Here is an 8,679-nt window from a genome sequence, read left to right on the forward strand (position 1 = left end):
TATATGGACTGGAAAAAAGCATTCTAATATTCATACAACAAAAGGCTTTTGTAGAGACTTAATTTCCAAGTATTAATAATAATTTATGTTTGTATGTTTATTTGTGAGAGTGAATGGCATCGGAAAATAAAACTCATATCCTGAAAAAAATCCAAATATATGAATGATGATCATATGTATAAAATAAATAATAACTAATTATTGACGAATGGTATTTTTTATTTCATTAATATATAATAATATTAAATATAGATTCATTTGATAATTACTAAATAAATCATAATAAAAATATGTAAATATAAAATTATAAATTAAAATATGAATTAACTTTTAATATATATTTCTTAATATTATTTAGAATAAATAATAACTTAATATTGACGATTGGTATTTTTTTTTTCATTAATATATAATAATATCAAATATAGATTAATTTGATAATTACTGAATAAATCATAATAAAAATATGTAAATATAAAATTATAAATTAAAATATGAATTAACTTTTAATATATATTTCTTAATATTATTTAAGTTCACAAGATAGCCATAATATCTCAGACAATAAACTACAACCACATATATATGTCAGATTTCGATTCTGCATATTGCTAATCTGACGACGTTAATATGATAGTCATTTACATAGAGCAATGCAATGGATGATCAATATGGAATAAAAAAGACTACGAAATTAAAGCTATAATGGACAGGTATCCTGAAACTAAAGGGGAAGCCCTTACTTATTGGTGTGGGACGAGTTTGATGGGCAGTCCATTGACAGGGTCAGGAATAGGGTCCACAATCACTTTCTCGCCCGGATTCACCAAACTCCACTTGAAAGTCTTCACAATATTACGGATAAAAACCAGTATTTCCATCCGTGCAAACTCATTTCCTGCGCACATTCGCGGGCCACCTCCAAACGGGACAAACGTGTAGGGAGGAGGGTCGTCTCCTTCAAATCTCGATGGATCGAATTTTTCAGGGTCGCTGAAATACTCGGATTTCTTGTGGGTTGAATTGACGGTCCAATACAACTGTTCATTATAGCCGATAATAGTAAGATAGTTAATCTCAGTAAAACTGTGAAACAAGGATTTGAGGCAGGGACTCACCTTCCATCCTTTAGGGATTGAGAATCCCTCGTATTTGAAGTCTTTGTCGGGAATTTCTGGTTATTCCAAACAGAATACAGTGGAAAAATCCTCTGTTTCCACTGTTCAGAATTTTCTGATAAGTTCCGAAACAACAAAAATATGAACAGAGAGTAATACTATGTTTTCTGATAATTCAAAAACTCAAAAACCGAGCATAAAATAATACTCCACTTTGCCTCAGGATCACAAACTGATCAAAATAACATTCTGGTTTTGACACAGGAAAATACTCTGTTTTTAACTCAGAAAAATAGAAAAATTCGTTTGCTGGAAACGGTGTTTCAGCAACACAGTTTTTTTTCAGTTGCTGAAACACCTGTTTCAGCAACGGTGTTTCAGCAACGTAAAAATTTTGACGTCAAGTATTTTTGAGTTACGAGCTGTTTCAGCAACTAAGAAAATTTTGACGAAATAACTTTTGGTGAAACAGAAACGCACAGAAAGGAATTTCTATTTATGAAAATAAACTAACTGATAAAACTAAGTCTTCCTCACATAGAGGGATTTCCACAACTGCTGTTATAAAACATCTTCCTCTTAACAGAGGGATTTACAGTCTATGCTAAAGAGCATCTTCCTCTCAACAGAGAGATTCACCAAACTATGCTGAAAAGCATCTTCCTCTTGACAGAGGGATTACATCAGGAACGCTTCAGTTCCACACAACAACTATCTCATAAAATTTCAGCACTGCTGTGCAAAATGGCTTCATTCATGTGAGCTCATGCTGCTGCACATTCTTTCTTAAAAACACAGAAATTACATTCCAGCGCTGCTGCGCTATATTGCTAAACTCTTAACACTGCTGTGTGCTGCGTTTCCATATTCACTAACAAAAAACTATACTCACGCTGCTGCGTGCTCTCCTCTGCTCTCTATCTTTCTCTTTATGTATTTTTCTACACTGCTATGTCTGCACATATATATAGTGCAGGAAAGGGTCATAACTTATCCATCAACCGCCTCAACTCTCTGACAGAGACTCTGCAGCAATCTGCCGCTCATAATGAACAAATCTGATCTTTTGTTGTATTTCTTGAGTCGGTTGTGCTGAAACCCAAGACTGATAAGTGTTGCGGCTGGTACTTTCCTTCTCGGCCATGCTTCTTCTTTAATGCTGTTTGGTGAGCTGTTATGGCGCAGAGCCCAGATCTGATCTTCCTCCTCCTTTGGGAACACAAACAAGCAAATGGTGAAAAGATGGTAATAGCGGTGATTTAACAGATCGGGGGAAAAATGTGGGGCGCCGGATAAAGACAAATGAATAAAGTAAAACAGTTGTTGCTGCTGCACAGCAGTTGGAATTAATATTCCAACATTCCCCTTTTAATTTCAACTGCTGGGCGTTCAATCATACCCAGACATTTCAATAAAAACTCAAAACTTTTCTGATCCAATGGTTTGGTCAGAATATCAGCAACCTGCTCCTTCTCTGTTGTCATGGGAGATTTAATTCCATATCTCTTCCTTATAAGAAGATCTTCATCAAAGAATGACTGTCAATACAGTTCAGCAATAATGATAAAAAAAAAATTACAGGCTCCCCTTTAGTGTATGCATTATCTTCTTTTGGCAGAATCTTCTCAAAAGAAACTTAGATCGGCTGGAGAGCTCAAGGGACTTTCGGACTGTGTTTTCTTCCTCCTCCATACTTGTGTAACTTTCTTCTTTTGCATGGGTTTAGCTTGTGTAAAGGCCCATGTCAAGTTACAGTCACGTGCCATATGCCCAATGTTATGACACTTGAAACATTCAACATTGTTCATGAATAAAAATTCATGATTTCTTCTTGCAAAATTGTTTCTTGGAGATTGTCGGAGACTGCAACATCTATCTCTATGAGCTGCTCTGCAGTCTTTTGCCATATGACCAAAGTTTGAACAAGCATAACAATAACCAAAAAATGAACTTTGGTACCTGGGAGATGGAGGTTTCCTTGATGTACTTCTGAAGCCTTGTTACCTTGAGATCCTTTGATGATAACCATTGTCTTTTGCCTCTTTGACATCAGCGACATTTCTTCTTGGAGCTGGTTTTATGCTTGGAGCAGGATTTCTTCTATTGCAGCTTTCATTTTTCTCCTTGCCTTTGCTGGAACTAGGAGCATCACCATCTCTTTCTGGCTTCTTCACATCTCCTTTGCTTAAGGCATCCTCATACTTGTTTGAGGGTTCACCTACATACCCAAGTCCTGATTTATCATATGGAGATCTGTGATAGCTGAGCATATCATCCAAGGCTTGAGAGCTCTTCATGATTTTGTTCATCCCTTCAACCTTTTTTCTAAGGAGGACAATCTCTTCTTCTAACTTTTCACATTCATCATTCTTCTTTGTAAGTTGTTTCTCAGTTTCTTCCTTGCTACAAGTAGCTTCAGCTGATACTATTTTAAGAGAGATAATATCTGTCTTCATTTTGGAGATTTCTTCATCTTTTGCTTGACTGCTCTCCATTCTCTTCTCAGCTTCTTGTGCCTGCTTCCTGGCTTCTTGTAATTCAGACTTAAGGGAGGAGACCTCTACCTTGTACTGTCCAATCTCTTCTACAAGTTTGTTCACTCTCTTGTGCCTTTGTTCAAGTTGATTTGACAAGATATCTTCCTGCTTCCTTGCTTTATTCAACTGATTTGTCATGGATATGACTTCTTCATGATGCTTCCTTTTGCTTTGATCAAGTTCCTTCTTAAGCTTGGCGAGCTCTTCATCTCTTTCTTGTACTTGAAGTTTGATGAGGTCAACCTTCTCATTTTCAGCTTCTATGATGGGTTCAGAATTTCCTTCTTGACTGATTGTCGTGGTCAGTGCTCCCTTTGCATGAAGGTCATGAAGTCTGTCCCATATATCCTTTGCTGATGAATATTTTCCTATATTCTTCTTTAAAGAATCAGGCAGCCCATCCAAAATTGTCTTTGCTGCTTTTGCATTGCACTCCTTGGATTCTCTATCCATCTTGCTGTCATCAATCACTGACTCCCAAATTTCAATCCCTTGAGACTGTAAGACAGTCCTCATTTTTATTTCCCACATATCAAAATTTCCATTAAGTCTTGAAGCCTCAAATAGAATGCTTTCAAGTTGATTGTCTTCTATTTTGGGAGTAGAGGGAGACACATTCTTAGCAGGATTGGTGACTTTCTTCTTTGACCTTGCCATTTGACTGAGTATTTTAAAATAACTGATTGTTTCTTCAACAGCAACACAAAAGAAATTCTTGAGAAATACCTTATATTTTTCTTGGCTGAGTCTTCACGCTGCTGGAGAAGTTGCTGCTGCAAGAAATCTTCCTTCAGCTTCTTTGACACTTCAAAGAGCCTGGACTAGCTCTGATACCATGTCGGGAATTTCTGGTTATTCCAAACAAAATACAGTGGAAAAATCCTCTGTTTCCACTGTTCAGAATTTTCTGATAAATTCCGAAACAACAAAAATATGAACAGAGAGTAATACTCTGTTTTCTGATAATTCAAAAACTCAAAAACCGAGCATAAAATAATACTCCACTTTGCCTCAGGATCACAAACTGATCAAAATAACATTCTGGTTTTGACACAGGAAAATACTCTGTTTTTAACTCAGAAAAACAGAAAAATTCGTTTGCTGGAAACGGTGTTTCAGCAACACAGTTTTTTTTCAGTTGCTGAAACACCTGTTTCAGCAACGTAAAAATTTTGACGTCAAGTATTTTTGAGTTACGAGTTGTTTCAGCAACTAAGAAAATTTTGACGAAATAACTTTTGGTGAAACAGAAACGCATAGAAAGGAATTTCTATTTATGAAAATAAACTAACTGATAAAACTAAGTCTTCCTCACATAGAGGGATTTCCACAACTGCTGTTATAAAACATCTTCCTCTTAACAGAGGGATTTACAATCTATGCTAAAGAGCATCTTCCTCTCAACAGAGGGATTCACCAAACTATGCTGAAAAGCATCTTCCTCTTGACAGAGGGATTACATCAGGAACGCTTCAGTTCCACACAACAACTATCTCATAAAATTTCAGCACTGCTGTGCAAAATGGCTTCATTCATGTGAGCTCATGCTGTTGCACATTCTTTCTTAAAAACACAGAAATTACATTCCAGCGTTGCTGCGCTATATTGCTAAACTCTTAACACTGCTGTGTGCTGCGTTTCCATATTCACTAACAAAAAACTATACTCACGTTGCTGCGTGCTCTCCTCTGCTCTCTATCTTTCTCTTTATGTATTTTTCTACACTGCTATGTCTGCACATATATATAGTGCAGGAAAGGGTCATAACTTATCCATCAACCGCCTCAACTTTCTGACAGAGACTCTGCAGCAATCTGCCGCTCATAATGAACAAATCTGATCTTTTGCTGTATTTCTTGAGTCGGTTGTGCTGAAACCCAAGACTGATAAGTGTTGCGGCTGGTACTTTTCTTCTCGGCCATGCTTCTTCTTTAATGCTGTTTGGTGAGTTGTTATGGCGCAGAGCCCAGATCTGATCTTCCTCCTCCTTTGGGAACACAAACAAGCGAACGGTGAAAAGATGGTAATAGCGGTGATTTAACAGATCGGGGGAAAAATGTGGGGCGCCGGATAAAGACAAATGAATAAAGTAAAACAGCTGTTGCTGCTGCACAGCAGTTGGAATTAATATTCCAACAGTCTTTGATAGCCTTGCGAAAACTTCCTTGAACGGCAGGGCACAGTCTAAGCGTTTCCTGAGCAACTCTCCACGAGTACTTCATCCTTTGGAGGTCCTCCCATTCTAGAACTTGCCCTGCCTCCTTTGAACCTGCTATATCCAGTTGCTCTGGAAATATCAAATGAAACTTATTAGTTTAAGAAATGTGCATCTCCAAAACGGTCTGTAATTTGGATACCAAATTATAGAACTGCTGTTAAAAGACAAAAAAAACTTAATTTGCACCCAGATCAGAAGGTAAGTCCTCTCGATCCTGCAGGGTGCCGGAATTTGGACATTATTAGAGATACCCATCTAGTTTTTCGTCAATACCCATCGAACATAACAAGGGTTCGTCGATAAATATCCCGAGAATCCCCCCCTACTTATCCCCTAACATAACTCCCCTAAATAAGTACTTCACTCCCAGATTAGAAAACAGAATAGATGCTACAGTAAATCGATCTCGAACTCTAATACTAGAGAATAATTGAATGATTGGGCGTACCTCTTAGCACTGAGGGTTCTCGGCCAAATATTTAAGCAGCACTGTCAAAGTAGAACTGCTGGTGTCATGACCTGCATATAATAGATCGAGGATATTGTCCAGAATCTCGCTGTCCGTGAGAGACTCACCGTGCTCGTCAACATTAGAGATCAGGAACGACAACAGATCTTGCTCTGGAGAAGCCTTTCCCACCTCTAATGCAATTCTCCTCTCATTAAGAATGTGATTGAGTTGTTGGCGAATGGCATTAGCTGCGTGCATGGCTTTGTTATATCGCGTACCGGGTAGATCTATGGGAATCTGCAGTACTCCTTTCACAAAAACCCTAAAATGTTGCCAAAGCTTGCCTTGTTCGTCAGGATTGTTTATGGTGGCAAACAAGTCACAAGCGAGAAAGAAAGTGTAACGTTTCAATAAAGGTAAAGCTGTCACCTCATCTTTAGCGATCCAGCACTCGGCCAGGTGATCTTTGGTCATTGAATCCACTCGCCCTACAAATTTCTGAAGGGCTTCCGGCCTCAGGAACGTCATTAGGATTCTCCTCAACCTCTTTGCATCGTCTCCGACTGCTGTAATTAAAGAATCTGGGAAGAGATTTCCAACGGAGGAAGGCCATGAATTGACCACCAGTTTGTTCTCGTTGGAGAACAAGAAGCGGTTGCCGTCGGGGCTGCAAAGCACCACAGTTGGGTGGCCAACAAGGGAAGTGGCGAACACGTTTCCATACTTGTGTGTTCGAGTTTTAAAGAAATCCTGGGGACTTCCCTTCCTCTGGCATCCTAGAAATTCTAATGTCTCGCCAATCACAGGCCATCCAAAGGTGCCGGGTGGGATTCCTTGTAAAGCCCTAGTTCTACGTTTATTGATAAAATAAAAGAAGGCGACGAGACCTATAAAAAATGCGAGAAATACAGTAAGGATGAACGGTGGCTTCTCGAGCTGTTGGGCCTTGTGCAGCAGAGTGGCAGCTTCGTTCCAAACCATGGTAAGTATAATATGACGGGTTCCAAATCTGGAACTGGGAAACAGATAAGCTCAAGGCCTGTAGATCAGATACAAACTATGGCTGTTAAGCGTGAAGGCCCGTACAAATATTTATCAATGGGGCAAGCAGATACAGAGCATCTTGGATGGGTTGGATGGGTGGCCGTAAGAAGAACCAATCCATTTGACTAGGTTTTTGTCAGGGATAATGATTTGCCGTACCACCACTCACATTCTATCGACCTTTTTTTGTGTTCGAGTGCAGATGTTTCATCTGAGTAGATTTCCCTGTTTCATAGGCATAGAGTTCCCTTATATTTTGTCATTCATAGCATAGTTGGTTGGAAATTCTGTAAAGTTTTTTGGGTATCATTTTGAAACTTTTTCTATTTGTAATTCCTCCCGTAAACACAAGCAAATTATATGCGTAATTATTTTTAATTAAATCTTCAAGTATAAATACATTATGATGAAAGATGAAGGTGACGGGTTATGTTTGTTTTAATAGAATTTAATATAATTAAGTTTTTTTTTAAATAAATAAATTGATGAATATTGTTTTTGTCTAGAGGCAAAATTATAATTTTCAGTAATTCACTATCGATTGTCCATCAAAATAACTGAAATATCAAAAGTATATATATATATCAAAATTTCTATAAGTATTGATTAAAATAAGTTATAATTTTGATCTTAGTTGAAATATAAAAAATATCTAGCTTATATATATATATATATATATATATATATATATATCTCAAAATTTTTATAAATATCGATCAAAATAAGTCACAACTTAGGCCCTTAGAGTTTTAGTGTTTGGAATCGATTTACAAATAATCCCACCCGTGTTCAATCAAAACTGCACAATCCATCATGTTCTATAAAAAAACCAATAATAAAATTGAAAATATTCTGCTCCAATGTTTTCTATGATCATCCAAGTACCATAGTCCTAGCTAGCTGAAAGATCAAAAATATCTAGCCTATATATATATATATATATATATATCAAAATTTCCACAAGTATCCATCAAAATAAGTCACAGCTTCGACCTCTAGAATTTTGGTGTTTGGAATCGATTTACAAATAGTCCCACCCATGTTCTATCAAAACTGCACAATCCATCATATTCTATAAAAAAAAAGCCAATAATAAAATTGAAAATGTTCTCCAATGTTTTCTATGATCATGCAAGTACCATAGTCCTAACTAGCTAAAATATCAAAAGTATCCAGCCTATATATATATATCAAAGTTTCCATAAATATCGATCAAAATAAGTCACACCTTCAACCTCTAGAATTTTGATAGTAGAAATCGATTTATAAATAATCCCACTCCTATTCTATAAAAACTACACAATCCATCAT

General features: G+C 37.0%; 1 pseudogene; it reads right to left on the reverse strand.

The window, feature by feature from the left end:
• Positions 1 to 548: 548 nt before the first annotated feature.
• Positions 549 to 7,571, reverse strand: LOC149163730 (cytochrome P450 716B2-like; annotated as a pseudogene).
• Positions 7,572 to 8,679: the final 1,108 nt, after the last annotated feature.

The sequence above is a fragment of the Pinus tabuliformis genome, chromosome 5_1, assembly GCF_031772625.1.
Source record: "Pinus tabuliformis cultivar Carrire ecotype Pingquan chromosome 5_1, CPIR1, whole genome shotgun sequence".
Classification (NCBI taxonomy): domain Eukaryota; kingdom Viridiplantae; phylum Streptophyta; class Pinopsida; order Pinales; family Pinaceae; genus Pinus; species Pinus tabuliformis.